The sequence below is a fragment of the Musca domestica genome, unplaced genomic scaffold (genome assembly GCF_030504385.1).
Source record: "Musca domestica strain aabys unplaced genomic scaffold, Musca_domestica.polishedcontigs.V.1.1 9, whole genome shotgun sequence".
NCBI classification, from domain to species: domain Eukaryota; kingdom Metazoa; phylum Arthropoda; class Insecta; order Diptera; family Muscidae; genus Musca; species Musca domestica.
Genome location: NW_026712435.1, coordinates 17,217,437 through 17,235,062, shown reverse-complemented (window position 1 = coordinate 17,235,062; position 17,626 = coordinate 17,217,437). Strand labels below are relative to the sequence as shown.

Genomic DNA, 17,626 nt, shown 5'->3' with positions numbered 1-17,626 from the left:
TTTTGTCAGTGGAATTCATCTTGAGTGTCCAAATGAATGTAGGGAACAAAAGTGTCAAAATTGCCTAAATTCAACAGCATGCAAGGTCAAGTGTGACTTCCCAAAATGCATTTTATGCAGTAGCACAGCGCATACCTCAAAAGATCAAAATAAGTGTCCTAGATGGAAATTTAAAAAAAAAAAAACATCAAATCTATTATGACCTTATCGAATCTTAGTAGAAGGGAAGTGACTCAAACTTAAGCTGGGAATACATAAAGCGCTTATTTGGCCGGCTTAAGTCATCGGCTGGCTTCTTCGGAAATGAACAAAGGAGCCTAGGGACAAAAGTGAACTAGGTCAACCCAAAACTCCTTTGTTCATCTACGAAGAAGCCAGCCGATAACTTAAGCCAGCCAAATATGCGCTTTATGTATTTCCAGCCTTACTCTGAAACACAAAGCTTTTTCAGTATACTGGCTGAAGACAATTTCAATAAAGAATGAACACTCACCATTCCCTTTCCACATCCAAGAAGAGATAAATAGAAGAATAGCCAAAGTCAAATACAACAAAGTAGCAGTTCTCCAACCAAAACACATTCACCCAGTCGCTAAGACCGTTGAAGTTATTCCATCGAAGGCAGTTTATGAACACGAAAAATTCACCAGAGTATCTGAAATAGAAAAAACCATATCAATTTTCACAAACCAAATGTCCCGCATACTTACCTCTTTAAATAGTTCCGAAGGACTAGACATCCTTAACAGTTTTAAAAATTATTTTTTTACAAAGTTCTGAAACTAATACAAGTGAAACAAGAAACCAGCAAGAAAATAATCAGACTTCAACATAACAAATCAAAATTAGTGTCATTCCATATTTTCTTTCTTCTGAAGCGATATGAACATCTTACAACACAATATACAAAGTTTAAATAAAAACAAACCGTTTCTCGAATTTATATTAAATAAATTAGACATCGAAATATGTGTGCTAAGTGAAATTTTCAATATTGATGAATCAAAAATTCTTTTTTTACAAAGTTCTGAAACTAATACAAGTGAAACAAGAAACCAGCAAGAAAATAATCAGACTTCAACATAACAAATCAAAATTAGTGTCATTCCATATTTTCTTTCTTCTGAAGCGATATGAACATCTTACAACACAATATACAAAGTTTAAATAAAAACAAACCGTTTCTCGAATTTATATTAAATAAATTAGACATCGATATATGTGTACTAAGTGAAATTTTCAATATTGATGAATCAAAAATGCCACAAATATACTTAATTACAATATAGTTTCCAAAAAGAGAATTGACAACTATGGAGGTGTAGCAATTCTCTTTATAAAACATATAAAGTTAAAAAAATTAATTTTCAATCACCTTTGGACATAATAATCTGTCAAACTACCAATCTATCAAACAATTTAGTCATTGTCTCAATCTATTTCCCGCATTCAATAAAATCTTGTGATATTAAAAATGAGCTTGAAAAGTTACTGTGCCTTTTAGAATCTAAAAATAACGTATTTATATGTGGTGATTTTAACGCAAGACATTCGTGCTACGGGGACACGTTTGATTCTCACAGAGGTCACATTGTTATATATATTTTTGACGCTTCTGATTTTTATTGTCTAAATAGTGGCAGAAAAACTTAAATCAAAATACAGGCTCAGTACTAGATTTGTCTTTTACAAATACGGGTCTAAGTTATTCCTGGAAAACTTACCCTTCAACAATTGGTGGAAGTCATCACTCTCTCATCATCATTAGTGTAGGCGACACAAAAGTAAAAATTAAAACATTTCTGGCAAAAAGAAAATTACTCAGCAGTATCAAAAGTGTTGAATTCTCTCCTTCTTTTGAGGAAATTTAAAAACAAATGAAGCAATCGCGAAATAAAAAACGCAACGTACGTGGTCAAAAATAACCATACTCTAAAGTCTTGGTGGGATCCTGTAGTCGAAAAAAACTCATAGGCTCCAAGTAGCACCTCAGAAAACCTTCGATAGATCAATGCTGCCAAATTACTTGAGGCAACGAAAAATTTCAAAATTCAGTCAGAAATGCCAAAGAAAAAAAAAACGTTTAACCCTCGAATACTATCGTCTATTCCACTTACGTCAGTACTATGGATGGGTGGTTTCTACCCATACAACGTTAGTATTTGGTTTTCTCAAATGACAAGCGAAACTTATATAATAATTCATTTGTTTTTAAGAATGAATACCCAACTACTGAAAAACAGCAAAATTCTATGTTTAATTCACTTATTTTATTTAATGATTTGGTTAGGAATATAACAATTAGAGAAAAAAATAAAAAAATTAAAAATGCACTTTGCAAAATCAGCTTCAACTTCTTGAGTTTTTGCATCATGATCCTTTAACGGACTAATTTGGAAAGCTGAGAATATATAAAAGAAAAAGTTATTTAATATTTTTTTTTTTGGCATAAAGTAATTTTTTTTTCTAAAACGTGATTTAAATACTTACAAATTTAAGTTATTCATTACAGCATGTAAACATATCGTTATAGATTAAGTTCGTATCTTGCAAAAGATGTTCCATAGCAGTAGGTACAAAGAAGGTTGGTGTGACTTTTACAAATAAAAATTTCACATTTGCAGCATGTCGTCTTAGTTTTTCGATCCCTTACCGCATACCTGGCAGCGGGATTGTTTAAGTCTTTTGGCTGGTGGAGGTATGTTCTGCTGTTCGTCAATGTTAGCACAGAACTTCTTCGCAAATTTTTGACAGCTTAATTTTAGGTTATTTGATAATGTGCTAATTTTGCTACGCTTTTCTATCTGTGGTGCAATGAGACTGAATGCAAGATCTTTTATAAAAAGAGATCGCTTTTTATATTTCAGAAGTGGATTTTTAGTATATAACAAAACTATACGTGCATTTATGGCAGCCAAGTTCTTAAGCGAATAGAATACCACCGAAGGCCAGCGATTTGAAGTTCGGCAACATTATATATAGCACATAACTGGTCTGTCGTATCGCCTCCACCTTTAGTAGAAATTTAGAGAGCAACAAATTCCGTTTTGGAATGTACGATAAGATCGTAGATTTTTTTCTAAATCCAAAAATTTAACTTCCCGATTTTTGGGTTGAGAAAATAAGGGGGTTAGACACCCTTATTCTTTCTCATGGTTCCAACAAGCGTAGTTTTTTTTCAACAAGTATTCGGCTAGACTGTAAGACGTAAACCAATTGTCAGTCGTTATATTTCGACCCGAGTTTTGTAGATGTTGGGTTATTCGTCTTACTACTGCCTCTGCTTTATTTGATAAATTATATGGACCCAGTGGTTGTTAGCCGCAATAGATTTCCAATTTAGATGTGTAATATGTTGTTGAATCAACCGCGGAAAATATTTTTATACCATACTTTGCTGGCTTATTAGGAATGTATTGTCTAAAACTGCAGCGTCCACGAAAGCCTTCCAATTTTTCATCATCCGTTATATAACTACCGCAGGAAAAGTTTTTTTTTTCACAATTCTGATTGAAATTTTCAAATATTTCTCGTATTGGGGCTAGTTTATCTAATTTTCGACGCTCCATACGGGTGTTAACATGGTCGAAACGCATTAGAAATAAGAATCGATTGAATGACATGGTGGCTATAAATTCTTCTAACCCAGTACCATCTGACGCCCATAAATCTCTTACGTTTACATGTGAAGACTTGTGTAGACCACCGATATACAACAATCCAAATAAAGCATTTATATCACCTCTATGTGTTAAACGTGAATTTTTCAAATCTTTGTATTTTACTTGCACGTTTTGTGACGTAGCTGTTACTTTTGGAGCATTTGTGAAAATATTTTCAGCCGTTGCTCGCATTTTTGGAAATGGAACATTTTGCCAAATACTTCCATCTTTCCCAATGTATTGCACTACAACATTATCTTCATTTTTATCAAATTCTTGCTCAGTATCAGAGTCATGATTGCTCATAATTTTCTCATCACTGCTTTCACCACCAATATTTTCTTCTTGATCCAAGTCAACATCTGATAAAAGCGCCATCAGTCGCTCTTGATTCTTTTCGTAGGCACACATTCTTAGTCAAAACTGCACTGAAAAAAGAATTTCTAACCGCACTTGGCGTAACGGTACACTAATTTATAATCTACTTTTAACACAGAAAAACATACCTTTTGTGTACCAATTCCAAAGAAAATATAATAATATGTTATACTGATATATTTCAATACTGATAACTATCGTGGGTGTAAAACACCCACAATTTTGGATCGCCATTACTATCGAGGGTGTAAACCACCCAAGGCTTTCAATAAACCTGCTTTATGTAAAAATTACCATACTAGTAGCTGTAAATAATGATTTTTTATATCAATGACTATTTAAATGAGGATTATATTATAATTTAGTTAGGATTTTCATGAAAAATTATAAACTTCTCTAAGAAATTCAACTTTATGGGTGGATTCCACCCAGGCGATAGTCCTTGAGGGTTAAAACGAAAATAAATGATCTCAATAATGAACCAAGTTCAAAATCTCTATTCAAATTTGTTCGTGCTAGCAAGCACTCTCTAACATCGGAACACCGAAGTAAATGGTCGTTAGATAATTACATTAAATTCCTCAGTCATCTTAGGGATCAAGTCCCTAACAACACACCTATTAAAGTAACCACAACTCATTCAAACCAGACAATCGATTTATCCACCGAGGAATTAAACCTAAAGAAAAAGACAAACCTTCATCAGTTGGAGTAGACGGTATGACATACGAGATGGTTAATAATCTTTCAGACCAAGCCAAGGAAAATCTGCTGATTGCAATGAATAATGCCTGGACAAATTGTGACGTCAAAGACGAATGGAGGAAAATTAAGATTGTTCCAATTCCAAAAAGAGGCAAGGACCTAGATACCTTTGGGAATTCTAGGCCGATTTCACTTATATCCTTTTTCTTAAAAATCATCAACCTTATGGTGAATAATCGTCTTCAAAAATTCTTGGACTACAAAAACATTTTACCTCATAACACATACGCATATAGGAAAAATATTTCCCATCTATGTGCACAAATGACTTGCTAAACACAATCAATTACCACAAAGAGCTTGGTGAAAAGTTATAATCGTATCACTTGATATCTCCAGAGCATACGATTGCGTAAAAACTGAGGTTCTCTTTAAAATACTTGAAGAACTCCAAGGGCCCGATCAAATATCTATGTGGATAATAAATTTTCTAAAGCAGCGCGCATTAGTCATGAGGCTCTTGAAATTTATAATGATCTTCCCCAGGGGAGCTGTTTAAGTCCAACTTTATTCAAAATCTACACACTTGGCTTACATGGAATCAATTCACCAAGATCTTTCAATTTGCTGATGATTTTATCATACTGTCGGCGCACAAAGATTTTGACACAGCAAACAACATCCTCCAGTGCAAGGTAAACGAGTTAAACATTCTAAGATCCTTTAATCTCACGTACAATCCAGAAAAAAAAAACAGTTGTTATGTATGTAGCAAAGGTTGCAAGGAAAGTTCCTGAAATAAAGGTACATGACACTCGGATAAATTCTGTCGATAAAATTAAATTTCTTGGCCGGCACATTAAGAACGTTAAAAAAACTAGGATGAGGTAATCAACTCATGTAACACAACTCTTAATGCACTCAAAATGATTAATTCGAAAGCTGGAATACATCCAAAAATTTCAACAAATTTAGCAAAATTTCTGTTATTCTCAAAAACTGAGTTCTCCGTTTCTTCCATGGCCCACATGCCGAACTATATTAACAAGAAAGTAACAATCTTTCAGAACCAGATACTAAGAAAATGTCTAGGACTGACTCCATCCACTCCTGTCCAAATTATTTATGCACTTGCGATAGTTCTTCCACCTGAACAACGCTCACAATATCTGTTATAATTCAAATTATTTCACACCGATCCTTATGAATCATACAAAGCTAATCCCACATGCAAAACAAGCTTTGGGCTCATGTACAACAAGTTCAAACCTATTTTGGAGAACACAAAATTCTCTCAGTTTGAACCCCCTGGTGAGAAAATAACATGTCTCATGAATATTTTCAACTCTGGAAAGAAAACTCAGTCAAAAGAATTTTTCAAAATTACTCTTCTCCAAAAACTCAATGAATGTGAAAGTATTGGCACATCCATCTGGGCGACGGATGCTTCGGTCATGGGCAACACAACTGGCTGTGGAGTATGTAACATTTCTTCTAACCAGAACTTCTTTTTTAAAATTAACTCAAAGTGCTCATCCCTAATGGGTGAACTAAATGAAATTAATAAGGCAATTGACATTATCCTAGAGGACGGTATTGAAAAGGCCCTCAATCTAACAGACAGTAAAAATGCCTGTCTTTCATTAAAGCACAATAACAACCACAACCTGGCCAACGAAATAAACTTAAAGATTAACAACTCCAATATCAGTTCACTCACCTTTATATGGGTTCCCTCACATATAGGCATCACAACAAATGAACGGACTGACTATTTCGCAAGACAAGCGGCCACAGTTGGCTGTATAATGCCAATACATCTATCAATCAAAGATGCACATTCCGCAATCTACGAGACTCTGTGGAATGAATGGGACAACAACTACAAAACAATATCAAGAACAAAGGGCAATTACTTCTGCCAATTCTTCGCCTCACCTCCATCGTCACATTGGTATGCTGGGTTATCTTTGTAACCTGGAGAAATCTAATTAATGAATCGTCTTTTGGCTGGCCATACATTTGCAGAGACTTACCTTATTAAAGTAAATAGAAGGGACACCAACTTATGTGATGTCTGCAACATACCGGAATCTGAAAATCATCTAATTTTTAGACTGCTCAAAACACAATCAGTTATGAAGCAACTATGAATTCTTCAATTCGTACACCAATCTTATGGATCTACTCAAACACCGAACCGACAAGTGTCTTAAAGAAGTCTGTAAATTCATAAAAGATGCCAAAATTGAGCTATAACAATAACCGTTACCACATCAATTCAAATGTTTACCTCAACGAAATGGAAAAATCTCTCAAAAATTGAATACGACTACTTCTTAAGAAGTCATCAGTAACCAGTATAACAATCAGCAGTGGCATATGAGTATTCTGGGTACCATAACAACTACATTTATATTCCAAAAAAATGCATACAACCATGGTACAATTAGGAGGTAGAACATCTTCGTAAAACTTCAGAAATACAGCCCTGATGCTATGCCCGCTTCCTGTCAGAATTATTCAAAATTATATCCAACAAGTTGTTTTCATTTATTTGATATTTTTTTGGTTATTTTTAAAATGCATCATATAGCGCGAAAGATAAATGAAATGCCTGGATTTCCTCACAAAAATATGATCCTTAGTGTTCAATCTTTCAATTCCGTGGGAAATTTGGTTAATATCATTAATATGCGTCCCGCTATTTATGTTTCTTCCTATCATTGATTTTGAAAATATTTTGTTTTTATTTTTCAAAACAATAAATACATACACAAAATTGACAGAAGTCGGGCACACTTAGAAAAAAATTGTAATCAGCTGGAAGCTCTACCTTACCTTTTTATTGTACCATGCATACAACCAGTCATGGTAGAAGAATATAGGTAATCGCATCGACACAGCTGCTGGGACAATGAACTTTCATACGAATTTTGGAATTAAACATTTTGAGTGAAATATTATTCAAAATTTTGAAATTGTCGAAAAATGCATATTATAACAAAATACGATTGGCGTAGTATAAGAAAACCTTTAAAAACCTACTAATTTTTTACGAAACATTTTACATTGTTGGCATATCAATGTCACCAAGCGTTGGTGTTCTACCATACAACCAGGGATATGGCAACTGTGTTCAGTTAACATATGACAAAAAGTGCTGCCAAAGCAGTGAAATGCCCTTTATTCTGATTCCGTTTTCATCATACGTTCTGTTTGTTTGTTTTTCTTGTTGTAATCAATTCACAATAGTTTACAATTCAGCAATAACAGAGCAACGAGAAGAAAATTCAGTAGCTGACAATTTTTCACTCTAAGAATTTTCTTCTTGCAAGTTGGTGCGAAAACGGCAAGCTTACGCGTGTTTCATTAGAATTTAACTCAAGTTAAATCATTCAGCCAAAGGTATTCGAATTAAAAATCTTTCTTTAAAAAATCCTTTGCAATCAAAAATTGTTCACAAAAAATCGGAAAAGACAACGTTCAGAGGTATTTGAAAAAAAAAAAAAATAACAAAAATCAAAACAATTATTGCGGCGCCAAATTGGGAACATTTGGTGACATTAAAGTGTTGGTGTTTTTGAAAAAAAGGCGTGCACATTTATGGCAAAGAGTGTTTCCACAAAAAATACTACTTAAGTTTCCTGGAAATTGTGTTGCCGAAAAAATGTAAAAAAACAAATCAATCGAGTAGCATTTGTATTTGTGATCAAAAACAGAAAAATTAAATAAAATTCCAAAACAGTACACAATTCTCTTAAAAGAAAATTTATATAATTTGTGAAGTGCGAAAAAGTATTCTCTTCTTGTTTGCGGAAAAACATTTGCAATAAAACGAACAACAACAGCAGCAATTACAACAGTGTGCGGTTCTTCGTGTGTAACGTAAAATAACGGTAAGTGTTGTAATGTTCTCCGGTCTCGTTTGCTCAACGCCGTTTCCTTGCTCTCTTGTGGTGTTTTTTACATGACCGATTTTTCTGATAATTTTATTCATTCAAAAGAATGATACCAATTATTTACTTCCAATTAAAAAAAATGATATTTTTTTGTTTGATGTATTTTTCCAAGAAAAAATCCTGACATGTGATTGTTCCTTTTTTTTAAATCAAACCATGCTCCCAATATAGATGGGTATATACCGTTTATATATGTATATACATCTCGTCCATTAGATGGAAAACCGGAAAATGGAATCTTTGAATTGGGTCACTGTGTCACAACGGTAGAATACTAGTCATTGGTAGCCTTTGTTGGGGAGACAGAAGGAGAACAACCAGTATTGCCTAGACACCAGCTCGAAAAAGAACAAAATAACCATCCATGTCGTCTTGTTTAACTGCAAAAAGAAACAGACACACACACACCACATGTCCCCACACATATACATGTGTGCAATGCAACGTTTATAATTTATTGCAAATCTCATATATTCTCTTTTACATTTGTAACGTGCCGCCCCAAATGTCTCTCTCAAAACGAATTTAATGCAAAAACAAAACCAAATCAAGATAATCATGATTTGCCTGAAAATGCATGTGTTGGGTGTGTGTGTGAGTGCGTCGTGAGTGACTTTGAGAGGAGACTTGACATGTTTTTATTCACTTGTTCTTATTACAAATGGAAGTGTTGCCACATTGCAGAATAGAGCCGCAAAAAGTATTAGGACATTTTTTTAAATGCTGGATGATATATTATTGGATGGTGATATTTCATGTTTTATTTTCCATCCTCCATAAGATTGGGGACATGTTTATTTTGTTTATTCGAGTTATACCAAGGATCATGTAAAAATATAGCTAGTCTGGTGGGTAAGTTCTCCTTAGGTCGGCATTTTTATTACCTCTACCATGGAAAATAGGCTATATTAAATTAGTAATAGTTGGTATTGAAAATAAGGCATATCGGTCCACGTTTTCATATAGCCCTATATAACGTCAAATCCCAATATTCTGCTTTTTTTAAATTTTAGTCACATTTTTGCACATTTTTGATTTGTTTTAAATTTTGTATTTAAGACTCGCAATTGATATCAATTCTTGTCTATATAGATTCACCCATTCTCCAACCGATCTCATTGGCATTTGAGTTAAAAATGGAATGTTCCAGTATTAAATCCCAATATCTTTATTTATAATTGGTTTCCTTTTTATTATTTACCTCCACCGTTTATATATTCTTGATCAGCGTAAACTTCTAAAACGATATAGCTGTGTCTCTCTGTCTGTTTGTCCGTCTGTCGGTCTGTCTGTCTGTCTGTTGTAATCACGCTATCTTTCGAACGAATTAAGATCGAAGGCTAAAATTAAGCGCACATGTGTATTTTCCCAGTGAGATTCCCAGGTTAAGTTCGAAAATGTGTCATGTCGGTCCACGTTTTCGTATAGCCCCCATATAACGGTACCTCCCCATATTCGATATTTTGATGATTTTAACAACATCATTTACCCTATGACTAGAAGTTTCGTATGCAGGTCCACGTCTTTGTATATTTGGTTTTTTTTAGAATTAAAACGACCTTTTTTCACCGGAATTGTAATGATAGTTCGTAATGGGTACTACACCCTGTGACGGAAAATTGGCTATGCAGGCCCATACCACAGGATATAACCCCCATATAACGGTACTTCGCTATATTCGGTATTTTGATGATTTTAGACACATTATTCGCCGAAATTATTTCAAATTTCATATTTGAAATTCCTAATGGTAACTTGAGTCTATGACAGAAAAAGGTCAATGTAGGCCCATTTCTTCGCATAGCCCCCATATATCAGTACCTCCCTAAATTCGGTATTTTGATGATTTTAGGTATAATATTCACCGAAATTCTTTGAAATTTTGTATTTAAAGTCCCTAATAGGTACTACAGCCTGTAAAAGAAAATTGTCTATGCAGGTTCAGGTCTTTGCTAGCCCCTCCCTATATTTTGATAAATTACGCGACCTTATTCACCAGAGTTGTCCCAAATATCGTATTTAGAGATCGTAATGAAATCTATCTCAGGTTTCCGGTTGAGAGAAATATTTAGATATAGCAAGTTGTAAAGAATCGCTGACTTGTTTCGCAAGTTATGACAGATAAAAGTATTGAAAATTGTGACTCTTTGTGGTTGAGGTACCAGAAGGGGTTCGCTGATATGTAACATCTTAACAACAGATTCTGCGTTAGGAAAAATATTTGGATGTGTGACATTTGAAGAGAATTGGATACTTATTTCGCTTTCTTTGAGGGTTTTGTGTTTCAAAATCTTGAACTCTATGTGGGGGAGGTACCAGAAAAAATGGTCCGATCTCTACCATCTTTATAACTGATCTTGTGTTGATGGAAGTGTTGAGATGTGCCAAGTGTGAATGGAATCGGCTGGTAGTTTCGCGTTTTATGACTTTCATGGATATTCAAAATGTTGACCTTTTGTGGGGGAGGTACCGGAAGGAGTGAACCGATATATATACCGATATATACATCTTCACACCAGACCTTAGGTTAATAAAAATATTGTGATGTGTCTAATTTGAAAAGAACCAGATGCTTATGTCGGATTTTATGATCGTTTTGGTTATTCAAAATGTTGACCCTTTGTGGTGGATGTACCAGAAGGAATGGTCCGATCTCTACCATATTTATAACAGACCTTGGGTCAATAAAAATATTGTGATGTATGTAATTTTAAGACAATTGGACTTTTACATCACATTTCATAAGAGTTATAAATATTCAATAATTTCGTCCTTTGTGGGGGAGGTACTTGATGAATATTTTTTTCTCACGTGTCCTATTGCTGATGCAAATATTAGGATTTGCAAAGTTGGAGCAAAATCGGATTTACCATTCTCTTTCTGTGCAGCAAAATATATATATTTTTTTAAATTGCCACCTTTTGTGCTTGAGCTATTAGAAGGAATGAACCGATATTGCCCATCTCCAAAATCGGTCTAAGTTTGATAATCATATTACCACGTACCAAGTTTGTACCAAATCGGTTACTCACTTATTATTATTATCGTGCGCACCAGCCAGCCACCAGAGAGATGAACGGACGGACATCGCAAGATCGACTCCAAATATCCTGGAACGGATTTGGCCCAAACGAGACCTAAGGTCTAAAATTGTTATTTCGATGAGGCACGTTTTGGGCACGTAGTTCTTTATTTTGTCAGCAAATTTTGTAGTCGGATGAGCTTACCGGCTGACCTTATATAGGGCTCATGGTAGAAGAATATAGGTGGATGCATCAACGCCTCAGAACATTGATATGTCAAAATTTTAAAAATGTTTTTTTTTTTCAATAATAAGTAGATTTCTATATGTTTTCTTATACGACGCCAATCGGAGGTTGTTATGATATGCATTTTCAACAATTTTAACGAATTTGAATAATTTTTCATTCAACATTTTCAATTTCAAAATTGGTTTGACAGTTCATTGTCCCAGCAGCTGTCTCAAAGCGACTACCTGTATTCTTCTAGCATGATAGGGCTTGTGCATAATGAAGGCATTTTTGGTCCTCTGTTACTAGAATCCAGTGACCATTCAGCAATCTAATAACTAGATGGCAACTACATTTCCCTGTCTTGCTCTTGATGCCGTTACAAAAAAAGAGAGATTCAAAACAGAGAGCATTTGGTAGAGAGACCAAATTTGAACGGAGCATATACCACAATTTAGTTGACTTTGTTTATGTTTTTGTGTGACACTAACACAAAAGTTGTTGTTTTGTTTTGGCGTGTTTGCTCGTTTCTTGCTAGAGAGTACCACAGATGGTGTCCACTTATCACCCAGTCAGCTTCCTCCTGCTCTGTTCGCTTTTTAGGTGGCTTGGTGGCAGGCAGTTTCTGGCAACACAAGTGTTTTTCTTTTGATTTATATCCATTCTTGTGCTTTTGGTTGACGCTGTTATTGTTATTGTTGCTGTTGTTGTTGGTGTTTCCTCTGTACGATGGCCAAATTTGAGAGGAAAACACTTGATTTTCTGAAAGTAATATTGTTAATAATTTAGAAACTGGTTTCAATGTGGTCACTACAACAATTGTCGATTTTCTGCAAATGGGTGTTTTTGGACATAGATTCGTGTGAGTGTGTGTTTGTGTGTGCAATGTCGTGTGGTTTGGTTAATGGTGCTGGTTGTTTTTTTTCTTGAGCGCTGATGATTTTTCTAGCAATCATCTTGTTACTTTCATCCAGGATGTAGGTAGGCACCACTTAAACGTGTGAACATTGGAAATAGGTAGGTGGTGTATACATTGAAATTAAGAGCGTCTACCTTGGAATGAATATTTTCAAAATTTTCGCAGTTTGAAACACCTCGCAATATAAGTTGGAGTCACTTATTCTTGTTTAGCGTTCAATTTTAACTATTTTAGACTTTTGAAGATGGAGGTTGGAAATACAACTTGTCAAAGGCATATAACAATTACCCAAGTAATCTCATGCAATCATACGATTACAAGTTTTTCATTGACAAACTTATATTTTGTAGGTCTTTCTTAGATATGGGCGTACGTACGACTGGCAACAAACTTGTACTTATTTTCGATCATTTTTTTTCATTTTCTAAAGAGTTTTAAAAATAAAGAAAAAATATAATTTAAAATCAATAAGGAAAGGTCGAAAGTCGGATGGGGCCGACTATATGAAACCCTACACAACTATGCGTATTTAATGGAGCTCCCGTAACAAAAAAGAATTGTATTGGGAATTTTTGGATTTTTGGTGAATTAAACATTTTTATACCCTCCACCTTGGAAAGGAGGGTATATTAACTTTGTCATTCTGTTTGTAACATCCTTAAATATTCGTCTTAGACCAGTTCGTGTGGCGAGTCATTGTAGTTATAGGTCCACGTTTTGGTATAGCCCCCATATAATGGTACCTCCCGATATTCGGTAATTTGATGATTTTTGCCACATTTTTTTTCACGTATTTGTCTGAAAATTGGTATTTGTAGGTCATAATGGGTTCTAGCTCCGTTGGCGAAACCTTGCATGTGTAGGTCCACGATTTGGTATAGCCCCCATATAACGATACCTCCCGATATTCGGCATTTTAATGGTTTTTGCCACATTTCTTCTAATGTTTCCTTTACCCCAAGGTGAAGGGTATTAAAAGATTGGCCCGGTCGAACTTAGTGTTCTTTTACTTGTTTAACATATTCATACCATATCAAATGGCCAGAACGTGGCTCATCGAAATAACGGTTGTAGACCCCTAGGTCTCTTGGCACCAAATCCATTTCAGTACATTCATGACATTTGGATTCAATCTAGGGGTGTCCGTTCGTCCGCCTGTTGCGCACGAAAACTCACGAAGGGAGTATCTGATTTGATCCAAACTTGGTGCATCGTAATATTATTCTAAAACTTAGATCGAATTCAGCGATGGGTAACATCGGTCCACTCCTTCTGATACCACCCCCACAAAAGATCAACTTTTTCGTAGCAAAAAATCTACCGTATAGAACTAGAAACAATCTTTTGATTTTGCTCATACTTGGCAAATCGCAATATTTTCATCAGTGTTGGGTCAGGTGGGAAAATTGACAATATCGGTCCACTCCATCAAGAACCTCCTCCACAAAATGTCAACATTTTGAAAAAAATGTAACTTTCATGAACCGTAAAATAAGAGTCCGATTGTCGTCTTTAAGTTTGGCACATTCCAATATTTCTAATAACACAAGATCTGGTATGAAAATATCGGACCACTCCGTCCGGTACCTCCCACAAAAAGGGTAAGAATTTTGAATAATTATATGTTTTAAAAATCTCCATGCATCGCAATATTTTATTAACACAAGATCAGCTGTGAAGATGGAATATATCGGACAACCCTTTCCCAACAACGGGTCAATCATGACTCACATAAAATGCGAAATAAGCATTGTATTCTCCTTAAATTTCACACAATCGGATTATTACATCACATTTAATTCAAAATTTTGACCCCTTGTGGAGGAGGTACTTGATTCGCATCTGATCTAGCACTGATGCAGATATAAGGATTTACAAAGTTGGAGCAAAATAGGATAATCCTTTCTCTTTCTGGACAGTAAAATATTTTCTTTGAAAAAAGGTAGACCTTTTGTGGGGGAGGTACCACAAGGGGTGGACCGATATTGTCCATCTCCGAACTCGATCTAAGTTTGCAAATAATATAACGATGTACCGTATCAAATTTCACACATCACAATATTTTTATAAGCCAGAGGTCTGGTGTGACGATGGGTTCCCCCCACAAAGGGTCAAACATTTTAATATCCACGAAGCTCTAAAATTCGATTCCATTCAGACTTGGCATACATCGATATTTCCATCAACACAAAATCTTTTATAAAGATGATAGAGATAGGACCATTCCTCCTGGTACCCCAGCCACAAAGGGTCAAAGATTTTGAAAAACGAAACGCTCGAAGAAATCGAAATAAGCATCCAACTCTCTTCAAGATGATACATATCTGCGAACACCTTGTGTTGTCCAATTCTTTACTGATATATGTCTGATGTAAACATTGGACTAGTTTCAATTTTATGCGAATATTTCTAGTGATTGGGCAGACAAATTCATTCACATCAGATCTCTTGTTGATGAAAATATTAAGATATAACAGGTTTGAATGGAATCGCTGAGAGTTATTTGTATTTTAATTTCGTCATCGTTTGTGGGGGGAGCTACCACAGGGGATAGGCCGATGTCTATTATCTTCACACCATATCTTGTGTAATTAGAAATATTGAGATGTGTGAAGTTTAAAAAGAATCGGACGCTTATTTCGCATTTTTAGGGCGTTTTGTCTTTAAAACTCTGATCCCTCTGTGGGAGAGGTACCAGAAGAAGTAGATCGATATATCTCATCTTCACACCAGATCTTACGATAATAGAAATGTTGGAATGTGTGAAATTTTAAGAGAGTCGGATGCTTATTTCGGATTTTATACTCGTTTTGGTTATCAAGATCATGGAAGAGGTACCAAAAGAAATGGTCCGATCTCTACCATATTTATAACAGTTCTTCTGTTGATGGAAATGTTGAGATATACCAAGTCTGAATGAAATCGGATGTTTTTTTTGCCGTTTTATGAGCTTTTCAAAATTTTGACACTTTGTGTGGGAGGTACCAGAAGCGGTACGCCGATATATCCCACATTCTCACCAGACTTTGGTTTAATAAAAACAAGTAAAAAAGCTGTAAGTTCGGGCCCAACTTTGAATACCCTCCACCATTTGGAACGAATTTAGCAATTTCCAAAAACAATAAAATCCGTTGAAAATTCTGTTAAAATCTTAAAAATGCCGAATGTAGCTGTTATATTAGGGTCTATGCGACGACATGGACCTGCATAGGTAACATTTGTCATAAGCCATTACAATGTTCAAATGCGAAACTTAAAAAAATCGGCAACAATGTAGCTAAAATCATCAAAATACTGAATATCGGGAGGTACCGTTATATGGGGCTATACGAAGACGCCAACCTGCACAGACAATTTTCTGTCTTAGGCTGTAGCATCCATTACGAACATCAAGTACCAAATTTGAGAGAGTTTCGGGAATAATGTCACTAAAATCAACAAAGTACCGTTATATAGGGGCTATACGAAGACGTGGACCTCTACAGATAATTTTCTGTCTTATGCTGTAGTATCTCTAACGAACTTCAAATACCAAATTTGAAACAATTCCGGGCTCTCGCATCACATATTGTAAGAGTTATAATTATTCAAAATGTTGACCCTTCAGGGGGAGGACCGATATTGTTTATTTTCCCATCTGACCTAGCACTGATCCAAATATTAGGATTTGCATAGTTGGAGCAAAATCGGATGATCCTTTTTCTTTCTGCGCAGTAATATTTTTTGTTGAAAACTTCTACCTTTTGTGGGGAGGTAACAGAAGGAGTGCGCACCAGCCAGCCAGCCCGACAGACGGATAGACATCGCTAGATCGACTCCAAATGTCCTGGAACGGATTTGTTTGGTCCAAAGAGACCTAGGGTCCAAAACCATTATTTCGAAGAGGCACGTTTTTGCCGTATCAAATGATATATTCCCTCTCTAGTCATATAGCTGAGGGTATAAAAACATGGAAGATTTGATGTTTTTTTTTTTTTTTAATTTTCCCTTCTTCTTTTTGAGGTTTTTACAAATTCTCATAGTGTTTTTTTGGCCTTATTCGGTAGAGATTTATTGTGGATTTTTAAAAACTTATTTGTAGCACTTTTTAAGTCGGAGCAGTTGGCGTCTCTGCATATGCAATTGCTTTCTTACACACACACCCACACACATGACGACTATGAGGGTAAATCTCGCTCTCTCGGTGATCATCGTGTGTAAAAATATGGCTAAAATTAAAATATCATGTAAATAATAATACGTAATCTACTTCTCAACGGAAGCGAATGGTGGTTGTTCTACAAGGTGGAGCAAAAGTAACCTTCCTATCAGAAAAAGCTATACATTTTACGGTTGGCCCCTAATGTCTTATTTACAGCCAAAGAAGTTTATCTTGTGCATGCATTCCGATGATTTTTTGGCTGTAAATAAGACATTAGGGGCCAACCGTAAAATGCATAGCTTTTTCTGATAGGAAGGTTACAATATCGGTCCTCCCCCTGAAGGGTCAACATTTTGAATAATTATAACTCTTACAATATGTGATGACTACAGCATAAGACAGAAAATTATCTGTGGAGGTTCGCGTCTTCGTATAGCCCCCATATAACGGTACTTTGTTGATTTTAGCGACATTATTCCCCGAAACTCTCTCAAATTTGGTACTTGATGTTCGTAATGGATGTTACAGCCTAAGACAGAAAATTGTCTGTGCTGGTTGGCGTCTTCGTATAGCCCCATATAACGATACCTCCCGATATTCAGTATTTT

General features: G+C 35.3%; 1 protein-coding gene across 1 annotated transcript in view; it reads left to right on the top strand.

Moving 5' to 3' along the window:
* The first annotated feature begins 8,512 nt into the window (after positions 1 to 8,512).
* The window catches only part of LOC101897560 (protein boule), a 222,018-nt gene continuing 212,904 nt past the window's right edge, over positions 8,513 to 17,626 (top strand). The window contains exon 1 of the mRNA XM_011292330.3: positions 8,513 to 8,644. The gene's annotated coding sequence lies outside the window, so the exon portion shown is untranslated. The remainder of the gene's footprint in view (positions 8,645 to 17,626) is intronic.